General features: G+C 38.0%; 1 long non-coding RNA gene across 1 annotated transcript in view; it reads right to left on the bottom strand.

The window, feature by feature from the left end:
* Window positions 1–5,964: 5,964 nt before the first annotated feature.
* LOC125960904 (uncharacterized) overlaps window positions 5,965–19,857 on the bottom strand; it is a 142,298-nt gene continuing 128,405 nt past the window's right edge. Inside the window, exon 2 of the long non-coding RNA XR_007471056.1 lies at window positions 5,965–6,139. This is a non-coding gene — a long non-coding RNA (uncharacterized LOC125960904). The remainder of the gene's footprint in view (window positions 6,140–19,857) is intronic.

The following is a 19,857-nucleotide window of genomic DNA, read 5'->3' as shown; positions in this document are numbered from 1 at the left end:
TCTTTGTTTGTTCCTTTTACCTTATACACATAAACACACACACTATTAAGTGCATATCAAGGGCTTTTGAAATGTGTTTTAAATATAGTTATACTTATTTTAAATACTGTTTTACAATTTTCTCTCTTTAACATTATGCTTTCTAAATTTCACCACATGGATGGATAGATAGATTCCTACATACATGGGTACCTACATATACAGATTATAAAGAGAGAGAAAAAAAAGGAGAGAAAGAAAGAGAGTGAGTGTTTGGGGACGGAAGTGAAGAAAGAAAGAATATGTTTACTTTCAAAAGCTATAAAGTATTTTATTGTGGGACAAAGCCCATGATATCGTCTATTAATATTTGTAAACTTTTCGAGTGAAAGTGGTAACTCTGAGATTTTTGAACCTAATACCAACACCATTAAGGGCCTGATCACGGAATAAAAGAAGGCTGGATGAAGAGGTGTGGGAAGTGGATTCCCTTCACTGCATCACACTTTTGCTTTCCTTCAGCCATTCAACACAGGCAGGGCAATACCTTCCAGGCAATGTCCCGTAAGGAGGGCACCTTGAACACCTGGAAGGCAGGTGGAGACTCTGTTCAACTCCCAGAGGCTGGTTAATGTCTCATTTCTTGGGAGAGGAGGGGTGAGGGGAGAGTGGCAAGAAGGAAAATGAATCACCACACGGAATCTTCATCAATCTTACCCGTGGCCTTTGAGCACAAAAAGAGGTAGGTAACTGTGGTAACCCTAACTACATTACAAGGACAGTGTATTATCACGAAATTACTAATTTGTTGAGGCAACAGTACAATTTACACATCTCCAGTCCCATCTCTAATTGTCTGACACTTATCTGTTGCTGTAGAGGAGCACACAGCAGGAGAGGGTCTGAGAGGCAAGCCAATCAGTCAAAGGCTTTCAGAGTCACAATGGGCATACTTCTGCCTTACAGAGCTTCACAAGGGAAGCCTTCAAAGGGGAAAAAAGCCCCGTCTGTGATGCAAAAAGAGATTTTTGAAACAGAAAACATTGTTTGGTAGAGATAATATAAAAATTGGGACAATTTCTGCTTTTTTCTTACTCCTAAGGCTACAGTGAGGGAATCTGAGCTCATGGAAAAATGCTTTGAAAATGCAGAGTGCTGACAGATGTGAGGGAAGCAGGCAAATACTGGGGGCCGTGTCATTCATCAGAGCTGGAAGGTTAGAGGACTCTCCAGCTTGTTGGATAATCCTCGATCTCCATTCTCTCTGCAGCAATCCCCTGCAGGAATGGTCACCACATGTCTCTCTCTCTCTCTGTCTTTTATTTTTCCTTTTAACCCCTCTAGATAGCTAACCAACCTTAGGCTGTCTGGTTTCATCCCAGTTAAATATTTCACAAGGAATGATAAGAAATGTCATGTGGGAAATGACAAGAGTAGTGTAGGCCATCTTCATTGCCAAAAAGGCAAATGGAAACTTCCTGAATGAAGGGAGCCCCACCCTGGAGGGATAAAAGTCAGAAAGAGCCAAATGTAGCATGAAACACAGCCTCTTTCTCAGCCCCCCAAAGACCACAGAAGTAAAGAGGAACAATACGTCTGGAATAACTCACCTTGTAAGTTAAATGCAGGCAACAGATACTAGAATTGTAAAGCTATGTTGCAAAGCTAAAAAAATATTCAAAAACCTGTGAAGGTGGGGCTTCCCTGGTGGGGCAGTGGTTAAGAGTCCGCCTGCCGATGCAGGGGACACGGGTTCGTGCCCCGGTCCGGGAAGATCCCACATGCCGCAGAGCGGCTGGGCCCGTGAGCCATGGCCGCTGAGCCTGCGTGTCCGGAGCCTGTGCTCCGCAATGGGAGAGGACACAACAGTGAGAGGCCCGCGTACCACAAAAAAAAAAAAGAAGAAAGAAAAACCCTATTAAGGTGAATTGTATGACTACTTTGTGGAGTTACAAGATAGTCCCTGCTAACAAGGAACTATAGATGTCTTCTAGGAGTTTATACACACAGGGACACACAGCCATTTGTGTTTAGAGAGAATTAACATTACAAAGTAATAATGTATTTGATCAACTGTCAGATGTATAGTGCTCACACATAAACATGCTCTGCGATTTCAGAGCATGAAGAAATCCCTTCCTGCTGGGGAGCAGGTAAGGTTCCATGGAGGAGGCCTCAATCAGGTACACTTTGAGCTACAGGCTTATATATTTATATATATGAAAAGGGGAGGCAAGCTATAGACTGAGCAGTTGGAAATATTATTAGTCAAGGCTTCAAAGTGAAACTGAGCAATCCTTGTAAAGAAGATAGTGGGATCACTTAAGTGGAAGAGGATCTGTGGAGGAGAGAAAAGCAGAGAAATCTTGAGAAGAGTCATTTAGTGAGATTGCAGAGGTCCTTCATTACCAGAATAAAAGGAAAGACCACTAGGGTTAAGGAGAGATTTAGTCATCATGCCCAGCATCAAACAGTTCCAACTTTGGCCGAAACTGAATGAAAAGAACATTAGACTCAGGGGATAACAGAAATGTTTTTTTTTTCCAGAGGCTGCTCGTCAATTAAATGTGATTTTTACATATTTTAAATTCCTTATAATATTCAGTGTTTCAATTGTTCTTCTCAAATAAGCTTGTTGAAAACCAGCTCTATCTTGTGACAATTTAACTTCGTTAAATCATATTACTATCTGGACAAGTCAGCAATGGGTTGATATGTCATAACTTTGACAAGATTTTAATTCATTTCAAATGAAACTATCAAAAAGCTAATTGAAAAAATAGTTTACACCTACCCTCAATTAGGCATCAAAATACTCTGTGTCAAAAGGTTGGCATGATGCATAATCTTGGGTCATATATGGAGCATAGCAGAGTGCAAGCTTACTCTGCATATTACTGTGTATATCACATTTTCATAGTGACCATGAGAGAAGGCTGAATAACTAATCACGTAGCAAGTGGAGAATCACAACCACTCAGTCTGTACTCGTCAATCCTAATCATTAACTTTGTTCACATGTAAGAATACAAGATACTTAAAGAGAGAGAAAACAAGTCTGATTTCAACAATGGAAGATAGTACTTAAATGTTAATGTACTCAAATTATTTATCTGGAGAGTTGCTCACTAGTATTTATCAAGAATATACATAAATTTCCTTAGAGATTATGAGCAGCTGATGAGCCCCCTCTGATAAGAGGTGAGAGGGAAAAAATGATATTACATATATCTGCACCTGGTGGTGCAGTGGTTAAGACTCCACACTCCCAATGCAGGCAGCCCAGGTTTGATCCCTGGTCAGGGAACTAGATCCCACATTCATGCCACAGCTAAGAGTTTGCATGCCACAACGAAGGAGGCCACGTGACACAACTAAGTAGCCCATGTGCCACAACTAAGACCCAGTGCCACCAAATAAATAAATAATACTATACGTTTAAAAAAAATGTTGGGAATCAACTTTTAAACTATATACTCACTTGGTCCATAGATTAATTCATTTAGTAAATATTTATTGAGTGTCTATGATATAGTATTCACCATTTTGGGTATTAGGCATATAGTAACGAACAAAAATAGTCTCTGCCTCCATGAATTTTTTTTTTGTCTGTTTTTATATATGGTTTTTTAAATTTATTTTATTCAAGTATAGTTGATCATAGTGGCACTATTTATAGTAGCCAAGACATGGAAACAATCTAAATGTCTATTGACAGATGAATGGATAAAGAAGATGTGGTGTGTGTGTGTGTGTATATATATATATATATATATATATATACACACACACACACACACATATATATGTGTATATATATATATATATATATACACACACACACACAATGGAATACTCATCCATAAAAAAGAATGAAATAATGCCCTTTGCAGCAACACGGATGGACCTAGAAATTGTCATACTAAGTGAAGTAAGTCAGAAAAAGAAAGACAAATACTATATATCACTTATATGTGGAATCAAAAATATGACACAAATGCCTCCATGAAATTTTTATTCTAGAAGGAGACAGATAATGAGAAACAAACAAACAAACAAAAAAGGTATCTAGTGTTATGTCAAGGAATGGTAAGTTCCTGGAAGAAAATGAAGCATAATGGGAGAATAGAGAGTTTTAGTGGTGTTTTGTTAAATCAGGTGATCAAGGAAGGCTTGTACAACGTTTAGGAAGAAACCAGAACCAAGAGAGGGAGATAGTACTGAATACATCTGGGGGAAGATTACTAAAGACAAAAGGATTAGGAAGTGCAAAGGTTTTAATACAGGATCATGTTTACTACAAAGGAGGAAGAGAAATAAGCCAGTGAAGCTAGATCAGAGTGAGTGAGATAGAGAGCTTCGTTGGTAAGATTGAAGAGTTAGCAAGAGGCCCAAATATAAAGCATTGGTTTAACGTTAAGGACCTTGAATTTGAATCAAAATAAGATGGGAAATCTTTGGAAGGTTTTTTGTGGAAGACTAATCTCATTTGATTTGTCTTTCAAAGGGTTCATTCTAGCTGCTTTGTGAGAAACAGATGGAAGGAGCAAAGTGTGAAAAAGCAGGGGAACAACGCCTACTGCAATAATTTAGGTAAGAGCTTGTAGAAACTGGAACTACGGTGGTAATTATGGATATGATGAGAAGTGGTCAGTTTGGGGAACAGATTTTAAACTTTAGACCAACAGGATGGATTGAATGCTGGGAGAGTGAGAAAAAAGCAATCAAGCATCATATCTAAAGTTTCGGGCTTGAACAGCTGAGTGAATGGTGGCACCATGTCCTGATGGAGATGCTGAAGCAGAAGCACATTGAGGCTGGGAATGAAATTGAAAAGTTTGTTACAGAAATGTTATGTTTGAGATACCTATGAACACCTAAGTGGATACGCTGAGAAGGTACTTGAATATAAGTCTGGAGTTTCTGAAAGGTCTTGGCTGGAAAGAAAGTTTTAAGAGCCTTCAGCATCTAGGTGCTTATTTAAAACAATGGAACTTGTTGAGGACTTGTTTGAAGTGAGTACAGACAGAGAAGAGATTATGGGACTAAAAGGGGGCATTCCAATTAATGCAATTAATGCATTAAGAAGGCATTCCAAAAAAAAAAAAAAAAGAAGGCATTCCAATTAAGAAGTTGCAAACTGAAGAGGAATCAGCCAAGGAGACTGAAAATATAGACTAGAAAATAGGGAGGACTGCAAAGGTGTCCCGGGGCCAAGTGACGATGAGGTGATCAATTACACATCAAAAACTAATATGTCAAATAAGACAAGGGCTAAGAAATAATGACCCAGTTTGTTAACGGAAGTCATTGGTATTAGAAGGGAAAAACAGTTTCAGTGGAGAAATGGGGACAAAAATCTGATTGAAGTGAATTCAAGAAACAGCAAGAATAGAAAGCTCAAGAAGGGACGTCCCTGGCGGTCCAGTGGTTAAGACTCCATGCTTCTACTGCAGGAGGCACGGGTCCTATCTGTGGTCGGGAACTAAGATCCCGCATGTTGTGCAGCACGGCCAAAAAAAAGAAAAAAAGTAGTTCAAGAAGGTTTATATGTAATGGGGAGAAGACAGTGGGAAGACAACCAGAGGCAAAACTTGTTTTCTAGTTTATTCTGTGTGAAAACTGGACAACTTATACCAATGGAATGAGAGCAAGTGCATCTCCTTGAATGGGTAAAAACTCAACCCAATTGCTTACTGTCCAGATGCAGGTAATGGATATCAGAGAGTTTCTTATAACTTTATTTTATTATTAAATATATCTTACACAGAAAAATGAGTATATGTACATGTATTTATACATGCATATACATATATTTGTATAATATGTGTATGTGTAGAGAAAAAGAGAGAGAGAGAGAAAATGCATTCACATTTTAATATGAAAAGGAATACCATGTATCTACCACCCAGCTTTCGGTATGGAACATTAGCAGTACCTGTGTCACTCCTTGACTGCACCTTTCTCCCTTTCTCCTACTCTGGATTTTGTATTAATCATTCTGTTGCTTTTTTTTTTTTTTTTTTTTTTTTTTTTGCGGTACGCGGGTCTCTCACTGTTGTGGCCTCTCCCACTGCGGAGCACAGGCTCTGGACGCGCAGGCTCAGCGGCCATGGCTCACGGGCCCAGCCACTCCGCGGCATGTGGGATCTTCCCAGACCTGGGCACGAACCCGTGTCCCCTGCATCGGCAGGTGGACTCTCAACCACTGCGCCACCAGGGAAGCCCCTCCATTGCTTTTTAAAATGGTTTCAACACATATTAATCTATACAAAACAATATTATTGTTTAGTTTTTTTCATTATATTTTAAGTGGAAACACACTGTCTATAGTTTGATGACTTATTTTTTCAACAGACATTGTATTTTTGAGATTCATCTATTTTGATCCATGCAGCTACATCCCATTCAGTTTCACTGCTATATAGTATTCATTGTGGTATATGAATATGCTAACATTTATTTACCTTATTGCCAGTGGACAACTTTCAATTGCTTCTAGTACTTTGCTCTTCAGAAAATGCTGCAATGCACTTTTTGTACATAGTTCCTAAAACACATGTACTTCTTTCTCTTGGGTATATATCTAGGAATCAAATTTGTGGGCCATAGGACTCATCCATGTTACTTGTATTTGGTAATGACACACTGTTTTTCAGAACAGTCGTCCCAATTTACACCCCCTCCAGCAGGGTATGATAGTTCTTATCACTTCAAACTCTTGTCAACACTTGGAATTCTCAGACTAACTTGTATTCATTTTGTGGTTGTGAAACAGCAATTTAACATAATTTAATTTGTATTTCCCTTACTGTTAATAATGTTAAGCAGCTTTTCATGTGTTAACATTCCATTCAGGTTTCCTATTTTGTGACATTTGGGTTTTTTCCCCTCATTTTTTACTCCTGGGCTGTTTGCCTTCTGAGAAATCTTCACAATGGCAGTATCTACCTCACGATGAACAACTGTCCCCTACAACTTCTAAGCACAGTGAGGTAACAGGTTTGACACAACCTTCCACTGAACTGAATGGCACTGGAAGGTCTTGCTTTGCTGTTTCCTAGTATCAATTGGGATAGTTCCAAGTCTGAGAAAAAGAGAAGCAAGGCAGAAGCACTCACCCATGCTTATTGACTTCACAAGCTCTTAGTGCCACGTGTATTAACTGAGCAGATTGACTACAAGATGGCAGCCTTCTCTTATCCTGTACTTCATCACTCCAAACAATGTCATTCCCAGTGCAGGACTGACAGGCACTCATGTCCGCCCTCGGTTCTGTATCCCCAATCCATTAGTATTGGCTTGAGGTCAGCATTTTGAATACAAGATCAATTCTAATATAGTTACATTGACTTCACTTTGTATCAGAGAGTAGATAGAAAGTTGAGAGGGATCAATAAACGCCAAACAACAAATCAGAAAATACATAGTGTGCATGAACCAGTTAGCATGCATGGATTTCTCTGTGCTAGTCATTGATTCAAATATAGGTAGTCCAGAAATAATGTGCTCATGTTTGTATCTGAAGCCAAAATGGAAATCGAACTCCTCAGCCTATGTCTTTAGCTGAATAGAAAATAGGAAATGACAAAATTCTTGGCCTTGTGTTCAAAATCTGAAGTTTTCTGGGTCTGTGTTACCTCTTCAAACTTAGTCTTGTTTTCTCTCCAGTTGTTTCTGTTGGACTAGTCTCATTTGCCTTGTCCTGAATATATGTCCTTTTGTACATATTTCCACCTCTCAACTCCATCATAAACATTAACGTCCCTCCCATCTCTTTTCTGCCTATAAAAACCACCCTCTAACCAAGGCCCTGCCCAAATCTATCTCTTCTATGAAGTCTTTAACGCCATTGCTCTGAGGCTCAAACTGCCAAAATCTTCTAGCACTTATTCTCCTTAGCACTAATTTATAGCCTTATCATGTTTACCTTATCATGTCTTCCTAGTAGGGTTAGTTTGCGATCTGTGTTTGCAACCCAACAAAATAATGACACCTGAAGATCTGGGACTGTGGAGTATCCCCACCTGTGCCACCCATACAGCACATTGCCTGCATACGAGTAGATGCTTAATTAAAACTGATTTGTTAGTACAGACATGTGCTTGCGCTCATACCTCCTGATAACGTCATGTCCATCAAAGTTGACCAATTTCCACTAGGACCCTGCTCTCCTTTTAACTTGAGGCACTAAGTCAGACAATTTCTACATTTCCATCTTTTTCTTCCACCCATCCTGACCACAGTTTCATCTTTAAGGTGAGCACCTGCCATTAAAGAAAAATCAAGGTAAAATAGCCAGTGTAGTCCTGGCTAAAATACGTGAGCTAACGGACACCCTATTCCTTCCTAAGGTCTACCGGCACATCTTGGTATTCACAGATTCCAGCTTCTTGTTCCTAAATCTCATCATAGAGATTTCAAATTAGTCTAAAGATGAGACAATCATGTTCCTACAGAATCTTGAGCTGTCTTTGGGCCTGATAACATATGAAGTTATCGGTATTAATAAAGGTAATAGTAAATGTTTTTGACCAAAACAAAAACATTATATAATGCATACTTCTTAGTGCTTTACAGATATTTACTCATTTAATTTTTATAAAAATTCTACAAGATAGGTACTATTACTCTGCTGAACATTGCCTCTTATCCACTCTACATCCAGTGCCCTCCATTCTTTACTCTGCATCAGGCTCCTTGTCCCCAGGCTTATCACTGAATCCAGCCACTGGGAGATACCAGCAATATATTAGAGAGTGGGAGGAGAGAAAGGTCAATATTTTTTTTTTGCAGTACGCGGGCCTCTCACTGTTGTGGCCTCTCCCGCTGCAGAGCACAGGCTCTGGACGTGCAGGCTCAGAGGCCATGGCTCACAGGCCCAGCCACTCCGCAGCATGTGGGATCTTCCCAGACCGGGACACGAACCCATGTCCCCTGCATCAGCAGGCGGACTCTTAACCACTGCGCCACCAGGGAAACCCAAGGTCAATATTTTTACTTTATCAGCTTCCTTTTCACCAGGCCGTGGATTGACAATACATGTTTTTCTCTACCAAAGTTCACAACTTCCATAGCTAGCCCACTCGTAAAGCAACAACTCTCCTAAGAGTTATTGCTCTCTCTCCCCTTGCCCTTTTACCTAGGAACGGTGAGGTTTTTTTATTGTCAAAGTGTTTTATTATCCCTTGCTAGTTTTTCTTAAGCCTGCTCACATCTTTGTAAATATTCCTTTTATTAAACTCTTTTAAATTGTCCCTTTTGAGTATAGCATCTTACTGCCTGGGCATGAACCTTTATAAGTAAGGAAACTGAGACAATGATATTAAGTAACTTGCTCAAGATCATACAACTAGTGAGCAGCATAGCTGGGATTCGGATCTTGGCTGTCTGGCTCCACAATCTGTGCTCCTATCACATATTGCTCTATGCTCTCCCTGGGTCTCCAAATTTAGCCAGACAACTGGTTTTTAACACCAGTATAAGCCTCCAATATATTCTTGTCAGCTGAAGCCAAGAGCAAAGGCTTCTTTCTTTGCCAGGAGAGAAAGATCATCAGATCAATTTCAGAAGGGATGTGGGCAGAGTTAACCATGAAAAAGGAAAGTATTACATTTGGCCATGGTTTTCCTATGATGTTCTTCTAGGCTTTACTGTTGTCTGTTTTGCATTTAAACAGTAAAGATAGGCATGGATTTAAGAAAAACTAAAAATAGTACACAATTGAAAACAAGGATAAGTGGGCAACAAAGAGCTATAGTATAAAATCAAAATCCCACTGTGAAAACTTCAAAGACTCAAGTCAGTCCTTTGCTCAAACTAAAGCCAATAACGAGGTTGAATTTAAACCAAAAGATAACTTTGGAAAGGAACTCTCATGAAGTTACTCAAGGTGGCTGATGAGATACTCCACTCAAATCCTACCATAAAGCAGCCAGTGGTTTGTCCTACAATTTACCATGAAGACAGCATTGTTTTAATGCCACTGTGCATTAGATGCCTATTATATGTGAGGGACTCCACCTTCATATTGCTGTTAAATTTCTCCACATCCTTAAAAGGTAGATAATATTAGTCCCACTTATCTGGTGTAGAGTGGAGGATCAGACTGATTAAATTATTTTCTCAGCATCAAAACATGAGTGGAGAATCAGGATTCAAACTCAAATATGATTCTTAACATTATGTATGTTTTTTTTTAAAAATGTAGAATTACACAATAATTCAAAATTCAGTGCCCTGGGAAAGGTGAAAAACACCTTGAATTCTATTTAAGCTTTTCCCCATTCTGTAGTGCATATGTTATTTTGGCTGACTTTTGAGATTATACAGATAAAATAAAATGCACTTGTTTTCTTTTTATAGTTCCCTGAAAGCAGCCACAAGTGAAATAAGAATAGATTATAATTCCATGTATACAGCTGGAATTTTCACACCTGATAGCTGAAATAATTTAAACTTGTTAGCTCTATCAAACTCTGCCAATTGCAGAATATACTTGTTTTTATGCAATGCACATAAAATCTTTTACAATCCAAAAATATTGGGAATCATGTCCTTTTCTGATGACTTCTGATGATCATTTAAGAAAGAGAAACCTCGATTTTGGATGGAATTTCTCTCCTATTATTCTTTTCCCCTTACTTCCCCATCCTCGGCAATGTGCTCAACAGTAAATCAAGTACCTTATTTAAAAGCTAACTTAAAAAAAAAAGTGTGCGGTTTGGTAGACGTAAGCCATGAGTTTCTATAATAATTATTCAGTTTGGGGGACTGCAGTAGATACAACCACAAGATCTGGTCCATGAGCTTTTCTTTGCTGCATACAATTTTCTACCCTGAGGTACAGAGATCGTAGGCTTCTGCTGTTGTAGGAAGTGCTGCTAACAGTGTTTACAAAAATGGTTGAGAAAACCCATGTCTGTCTAACAGCTTTTTACCACATCAATTATAAATGCATTTTCCCTTGGGTGGTATTATGTCTCGCCCAAGGAATCTCCCACTGTCCTGGAGCATTTGCTGAGGAGAATTGATTAGGAAGGCGGCTTCCCAGTAGATGGAAAAAAACTGCAAATGCTTCTGTTTGTTGATGCTGTTGCCCTCGTAGCATAAGTACTGCAAGAATGTGAACAATTACAGCCGAAAATTCAAGCGAAGCTGCTATGACAGGATTGGTAATTCACCCCTGCGGAGCACAGCATACCCAGATATGTGCTGCTGGAATATAACTACCTGGGCAAAGTGATATCTGCTGGTGAGGGAATTACTGACGTCAGCCATTTGTAGGGGCAGGAGGAAGACACATATTTTGTTCGGGATGCGCTGGAATTACCTTGATTGGCCACAGTGAACAGTTCTTCACTGATTATGTTTGTATAGACCCAGTTTTCTCTTCTTTTTTTGGTTACAATCATGGAATATTAACTCTAAATTAATTATCAAGAAGAGTTTATTTAAAAATGCTTTCAACAATTCTGGATATATTTCTCAAGCTCATTTGTTTATTAATGTGACCCACTTTTAAAAGTTAATAATTTTTTTTATTTTTACTATATAAACCTTGGTGGTATTTGATCCTGACTAAGGCAATTGCATCTCAACCTTCCTTTCAGTCTTATTTCATATTGGAGTTGAATGGCAAAATTTTGTCTTGAAGGACTTTTTCTGTAACACGTAGCTCAGGATCAATATATAGGAAGTATTAGATTAATTAGTGATTAAAAGAAAAAATACAGCTTAAGTTGATAGACTTATTTGGGAAAGTGAATATAAGAAGCAAAAGTCTTAAAATTGCTCAGCCTTTTGAACCAGTAATCCATGACTATGAATTTCTCTTTAGGGAATAAATACAACTGTGCTGTTCAACACAGTAGCCATAAGCTATGTTGAACACTTGAAATTTGGCTAGACTGAGATGTGATATAAGTATAATACCTACTAAACTTTACAGCGGAGGGTTGAATTGAGAGTTTGAGACTGGCAAATGCAAACTCTTATATACAGAATGGATAAACAATAAGGTCCTATTGTATAGCACAGGGAACTATATTCAATATCCTGTAACAAACCATCATGGAAAAGAGTATGAGAAAGAAAAAAAGTATAATACATACTGGATTTTGAAGACAATATAAAAAATGTAGGTTATCCCTTTAATATTTTAATTTAATCACATGTGGAAATGAAGTATTTTTAATATACTGGATCAAATAAAATATATTATTAGAATTAACTTCACCTGCCTCTTCTTACTATTTTAATATTCCTATTAGGAAACTTAAAGTTATGTATGTGGCTCACATTTGTGCCTTGCATTTTATTTCTATCAGACAGATATCCTAAAAAGAAGAAAGGACTATATGCATGTAAAGATATTTACTACCACATGGCTTACGATGCAGGCATTTTAGTATAAAACTGAAATATGTATTTATCAATGAGAGAATGGCTATGAACATTAGAATAGAGGTAAATGATTAGATGGTATGCAGATGATAGAAATGGCAATATGTGGAATACACTCAACTATGTATTTAAAAGCAGCAGTTGTTCACAGTGAGAGAGCACAGGAGTGCTGATCTTGAATAAAGACCCATAGAAAGGCAACTGACTGTTAATCTATAGGTAAGAAAGTGGTTGTTTCTTAAGTTTTTCATTGTTTTTTCCCTAATCAAGAGGGGCAAGACACTGTAAGAGAAATAGCTTAGGGAAACTATCTTGTGCACTGATACTAGAGGGATAGGGAGAATGGAGGCAGAGAGCTCAGATTAAAATATGAGACATTGTTGAGACTGGTTCAAGATGGTGGAGTAGAAGGACGTGGGCTCACTCCCTCTTGAGAGAGCACTGGATTCACAACTAACTGCTGAACAATCATCGACAGGAAGACACTGGAACTCACCAAAAAGATACCCCACATCCAAAGACAAAGGAGAAGCCTTTGGTAGGAGGGGCACAATCACAATAAAATCAAATCCCATAATTGCAGAGAAACAACTAAATGAAGTGGAGATAGGCAATCCTCCAGAAAAAGAATTCAGATTAATGATAGCAAAGATGATCCAGGACCTCGGAAAAAGAATGGAGGCAAAGATCGAGAAGATGCAAGAAATGTTTAACAAAGACTTAGAAGAATTAAAGAACAAACAAACGGAGATGAACAATACAATAACTGAAATGAAAAATACACTAGAAGGAATCAGTAGCAGAATAACTGAGGCAGAAGAATGGACAAGTGACCTGGAAGACAGAATGGTGGAATTCACTGCCGCGGAACAGAATAAAGAAAAAAGAATGAAAAGAAATGAAGACAGCCTAAGAGACCTCTGGGACAACATTAAATGCACCAACATTCGCATTATATGGATCCCAGAGGAGAAGAGAGAGAGAAAGGACATGAGAAAATATTTGAAGAGATTATAGTTGAAAACTTCCCTAACATGAGAAAGGAAATAGCCACCCAAGTCCAGAAAGTTCAGAGAGTCCTAGGCAGGATAAACCTAAGGAGAAACACGCTGAGACACATAGTAATCAAACTGACAAAAATTGAAGACAAAGAAAAATTATTGAAAGCAACAAGGGAAAAACGACAAATAACATACAAGGGAACTCCCATAAGGTTAACAGCTGATTTCTCAGCAGAAACTCTACAAGCCAGAAGGGAGTGTCATGATATATTTAAAGTGATGAAAGGAAAGAACCTACAACCAAGATTACTCTACCTGGCAAGGATCTCATTCAGATTCGACAGAGAAATCAAAAGCTTTACAGACAAGCAAAAGCTAAGAGAATTCAGCCCCACCAAACCAGCTCTACATTCTAATCTCTAGTTTACTTGATTTAACTACAGGAGTCTAAATAATTCTTAGTCTGGTTAACAAAATACTGGTTAACAAACTATTCATCTTCGAAGGCTTAGCTTAACTATCACCTTTTAATGAGGTATTTTGTCTACTGTATACTGTTTTTTTGGTACCTAACTCTGTGATCACGGAAACCTATTCAGTCCTCAAGCTACAAATAGGAGCTCAAAACCTCACTCTGTCTTCTCTTGTATCCCTTTATCAAGGCACAATTTTCTATTGGTTATACTTTCTAACTAGCTCTTCATTTCCTCTCTTCATCTCTACCTTTTCTCCATTTTAGGCTCACCATTTTTAGCATGCCTGGATTTTGGCCCCTCCGAAGTGGTCTCACCTACTCTGATCTTGTCCCACCGGCCCAACCACTCTCCTTATAACCAATAAAGAATTATTCCAAAAACACAACTGATTATTCACTCCCCTCCTTGAAGGTCTTTACTTACTCTCCATCACCTTCAGGGTAACATTTCTAGTTGTTTACAAAGCTCTCGGTTGCTGGCTCTATCCATCTGGCAACATCTCTCAGTATTTACTATTTTACAGTTTATGCTCCAGCAACACCAGTTTGTTTGTTGCTAAATACAGCATGTGGTTTTTAGGTTTTGTGTCTCTTCTCGTAATTTTCTCTCTGCCTCTTTGACCATTCCCGACCGCACTGCATATAAACACATTGCATGTGACTTATTCCCTCTTATCCTTTGAAATTAAAATGAGTGTGGTTTTCTCTAGGAAATGATTCGAAAATCAGTTCTGATATTGACAGCTGGTTTCACTGCAGTTCCTCTACTCTCTCCACTCCCATGTCATTTAAACACAAAGCTATCTATTCATTTCCATGATTTTTCAAAAATATCCACGTTTGTCCCCCTCAGCAGACAGTAAACACCTCAAGAGAAGAAAATATATCTTATCTGGTTCTCTGTCACCAGCTTCTATATGTGGTGGGCACTCAATACCAGTTTGCAGAATGAACTAGCAAAGAAGGCCAGCTGAGCCCATTGAACACAAAATAGTTATAATGACAAGAGTTTAACCCAGTTTTAATTGTATTACTGCTAGTGATCAAACTAACATTTACTTAATCTAAAGGCTCTCTCTTTTTTGTTCTAACCAAAATATTAGTTTTAAGGTGAACAATTCTCTTGGCTTCTCTGGAATGTTAGTTTCCACGTAACAAAAGATCCTGACACAGACTACCTAAAGAGACAGAGAGGAAAGGAATGTGCAGGCAGACGTCACCTTGAACTTGCTGGGTGTGTTTCAAGTTTATAAGATCAGTCAGTTATGGCTTGCAAAGGTGAATTCAGGTCCAGGTAAGTGTTAGTATTAGATATTTGAGTTTTGTAAGAAAAACATTTTCCATTGGGTTGCTCATTTTAAATACCATGACCAGAAGTGTCCACAGGGAAATCAAAGAAATGTGTTTGCCTTTACCTCTCCTTGTCCTATGTGCTATCTGTTCCAGGATTGTGACACTGGACTGCTTTTGTTTGGTGAGTATGGATTCCCTCAGGGACCCTGACGTATCTTTTGAAATTCCAGAGAAATAAATTGTCACCTTATACAGTTAATTGGATAAGAATTTATGTTAAATGTACAAAATGCATGCTACGGAATTTTTTTAAAATCTGGCCACATTTGCAGATATTCCTCCTCTTATACAATTTATTATAATGGGAACTACAAATAAATCAAAGATGTCTCCAGAATAGAAAATATCACTTATAATCACATATCCATATTTGCCACTGACAGGTTTAAAATCCAGAGATAGTATAGAAAAGGGTGGAACCATAATAAAATAATTTAAAATTTTTAAAGCCTTCCCTTGCCAAGACCAGCAGGTGGGAATCATAGGCAGTATGCAAAACTTGGATCAGGTTTGTAAGGGATGATCTCCATAGCCCCTGTTTCTCTACAGATGACCCACTGCAAAGTCAGGAGCAAAGGCCACCTTTCTGGCCAGTAGCCCCTCTCTAATGTGGTTAGATGGCAGTAGCTCAGACTTTACATAGCAGCTGATGGCCAAATAATCCAAGTGTAATTAAAAGTCATGTTCAGAAGACAAAAAGAAATCCCCAGAGAGTGGTTTCCAGGAGTAAAGCTATCAGGAAGCCAGACCGGAGGCCAAATACAAAGGATATATGAGCCAAAAATTACTTGGGAAGAAAAGGGACCTGGCTAAAGATGGAAGCACTGAAGAGAGAGGCTCGAAACTCACCAGCTCCAGAAGCAATGGCTGCTCAGAGCTGATTAGCTACCTGAAGTTGACAGGAAAGGAAAATAAGAAAAATCCCTGCCTTGGACCTGAAACAAGAGAAACGCCCTAAACTCATTAGCATCAGGGAGCCAAAGGCATTGTTCCCACACAAAATTAGCTGAGAGAATTATAGAATAATGACTGTCTTTGGAAAACAGTCTTAATGCCTGGATGGAGCTCTTGTGCCCCACGTACATGATTTCTCTTATGGACAAAAGGGAACCTCTGTATGGAAGTCTGTGACATCAGCAAATAAATTTGGCTGGATTTCCCGGTGGGCATGAGAACTTATTGAGGCAATGAAAAATTATAAAGTGGTAAAACAGTTTGATAGGAAAACCTTTTGGAAGAAAAATGTTCTTCCTTCATCAAGGCAAGTTTCTGTGATTTAGGTTAGAAAAGAAACATGTCAAATGTGTACTCCAAGAAAATTGTACTACCTGAGTCTCCTCTTTGGGCAGCTTTATAACTAAATACAGAAGGCAGCTTCTTCTGGTTGACGCATTTTTTTCTGGATTATCTCAATTTGGTGGAAGACATGATCCTTAATGAAATATTTATGTGATAGGAGGCGAGATAAATTTCCCTCTGTATAAGCAGAATTATTCGCCAAAATTACTTTCAGACTATCTGATTTCTGCTTGTTGAACAGTAAGAGGGCATTATTTGGATAACCAGTCTTACAGAGCAGAAGTGCACACGGAGTCTGGACTATTTTGTGAAGCGTGCAGGATAGTGGGATTTTTTTCTGAACAACTGCTGCTTTTAAATAGGAAGTGCTTAGTAATTAAGTATACAAAATTTTTATTTTTAGTCTAATACAGTTTCAATCCAAAAGGCTGGAAAAATTGGCACCACGTATGTAGCATGTGGCTGGGGTGATCTGGTTTACAATACAGACTATGTACCATTCACGATATTCACTTCTGGGGCAAGTGCTCTGGAGAATCTCAGAAATATCACTTACCTCCAGAGCAACTAAAAGTAAGACTCAACGAGAGGCTTCTGTGACTGTCAACCAGGAGGGAGGAATCCTACATAATAAAATACTAGGTAGGAGAAAAACAAACAGTGTAAACTCAAAACTGAAAGTCTCGAGCACAGACATTTAAAATCGCAGGCAGTGATGTGTGACTTAGCTTGTTTTCTTATCAGCAACTCTAGAATAAGTGTCTGCAAGCTTGTTTGGGTTCTAAACAATACTTAAATCGTCCAAAGATATCTTAGGGAGAGCATATATTTTAGAGAAACTATAGAGATTTTTTTTCAAAAGTATATTGAATGGAACTGGAGGTTTCTTTGGTGCAGTGAGGTAGCTCCTGGTTTCTGTCCTACAGATGAATATGGAAGTTTTCATGGAGGCAGTGAAATGGAGCAGTTAGAAATGATGACTGTAAAATAAAATATAGCTAGAATACAATCCTAGTTCTGCCTGAACATTCCTTCATTTTCCTGAACTCCATTTTCTTCATCTATGAAATGGAGATAAGAGAACCTATATCGACAATTGTTATAAGTACTAAATGAGATGATGCTTGTTCCATGCTTAGCACAGTATAGGATAATCATTCCCCAATCATGCAATAAAATAAAATTAATTAAAGAGACTCAATAAGTCATAGATGACTTTCTATTTAGTGAGCTGTTTTAGAGATTCACAGTGACTGACGGTGAGTAAAATGTTTCTTTGATAAGGAAAACTCGGTGAACATAAAGTCTTATTACGCCACGAGAGGTAATTGTAGCAACTGCTATTATTATAAGGATACCCAGGAACTCAACAGAGTATTCTTATATCTTCCACGTTGTCTCCCTGGATTTCTCAAGGTGATAAATGACAGACGGTTCCACGTGACCTTCCTTTTTCTTTCTGTGGTTGTACCAGTTTGCTTTATTGTGCCTCTTGCATTACTTGACAAGACCCGCCCATATGTAAACATTAGTAATTTATTTCTTCAAATTTTAATGACGATTTTGGATTTTTAAAGTAGGAAATAAAGGAACCAAACAAAATAACATTCTTCATGTATGTGATGAGGGTGGAGTTTGGAACTTGAGTGCAGTGGGAGGAGAAGGAGGGTGTTGTTGGGTGTGGGAGCTCAGAAACACTTAAGGAGGTCTTCATCTCTCAAGCAATAAAGGGCTTTTCCCGACTTCCTTTTGCAGCCTGTTGTATACCATGTGACATTATATTTCTCCTAACCAAGTGGGCTCTTCTAAAGCAAGCCAAGATACACCAGATAGCCCCATATTTTCAGGAAAAGCAACACTTTATGTGTAGAACATATATGATTTGGTGTTTTGATGAAACAAGTCACTGTTATTCACTGCTTTCGAGAACCATGAATATATGACACTTTATAGTTTGATTTAAAGAAATCTTGTCTTATTGTTATGCAAACTGTTATCTTTACCAGCCCCAGATCTTGAACCATCACCATTTAAGACAATTTTCAAGAAATTAGAGTAGAAAGTGAATATCACTCCTGTACAGAAATTATTTGGCTTACCAGGGGAATTCTTAAAACTCTTGAATGAAATTCAAACACTATTTTTATTTAACCTTTGTTTTGAGAGAGAGGGTAAAAAATCCATCTCTTAAGGCAATTTCACTAGGAAGTTTGTCTTCATTCATTAACTCACTCGCTGCCCGTATTTGACCTTATTGACAAAGATGTTCAATATATAACTGGACATCATTGTTATGACCACGGCTGGTAAAGTGAGGCAGAAAGTAAATTAGAAAACAAAACTATGACCTTTCTTGGATAAGTCAAGTTTCCACTCTGGGGGGAAAGACTGTGCCTTTAAAAAACGAAATATTTAAAGAAGCACTTCTGTTGGCTATAGCAAAGAGTAGAGAATTTAAAAAAAAAATTTATTTTCTTTTCAGCAATCAGAAGTCAGTTATACCTTGAAAACAAACATACAAAAACAACCACCACCACCACCACATCAAAAACCCCACAGAATTTTTTTTGGAGGTTAGTTCGTTCAATAATTTCAAAGTTTAGTTAGATGCACAGAGGTTATAAGTTCATAAACTCTCTCATGCTGATGTAGGTAATATCGATGATACAGACTTTGCCAAAGATTGCCTAAATGACTGGAGGACAAAGAAAGAAAATACTGGGACGTGAATTCAACCTGAAGGGTTTTAAAGAATTCTCTTATTCCTTGAAGAAAGCCTACTTTCATCTCCAATGCAAGCCCTGGCAACTGTGATACTCTGCTTATCCTTACTTTTGTTAAGTTAGGGCATTCAACACTTGTTGGAATCAAAACAAAAACATCAGAATCAGCTGGATGTCAAAGCTGGTATCTCACTGAAATTTACTTCTGAGCAATAAAATGGTTTATGTTCTGTTTATTTTATACATTTTGGGCTTATTTGCCCTTTTCCAGGAAGAAGCCATTTATTTTTGCATGAAAAATGAGAGGAATAATATTTGTGAAGATTTTTATAGTCAATATATGTAAAGGAAACACATTTCCAATGCAAAAATAAGTTGCATAGGGGAAACAATTCTTGCATGTGTTTCTGCGCATTTTTCTGTGAGGGAATTTCATAGATTTTACCAAATTCTCAAAAAGTCTAGAGAGTGAAAAATGTTACTGAACAACTGGTCTGTAGGAAAACTATTCTGAGTGATTAAAAATAATAGAACCAATGAGTAAGTAAGTACAGGAAGTTTATATTTTGAAGGATATTAAGTAGAGTTGTAATTAGTCTTTTAAATGCTGTTATTAATAGGA

This window comes from Orcinus orca, chromosome 13, assembly GCF_937001465.1.
Source record: "Orcinus orca chromosome 13, mOrcOrc1.1, whole genome shotgun sequence".
In the NCBI taxonomy this organism is placed as follows: Eukaryota; Metazoa; Chordata; class Mammalia; order Artiodactyla; family Delphinidae; genus Orcinus; species Orcinus orca.
The sequence above is the reverse complement of the archived record's forward strand: the minus strand, read 5'-3'. Positions and strand labels throughout refer to the sequence as shown.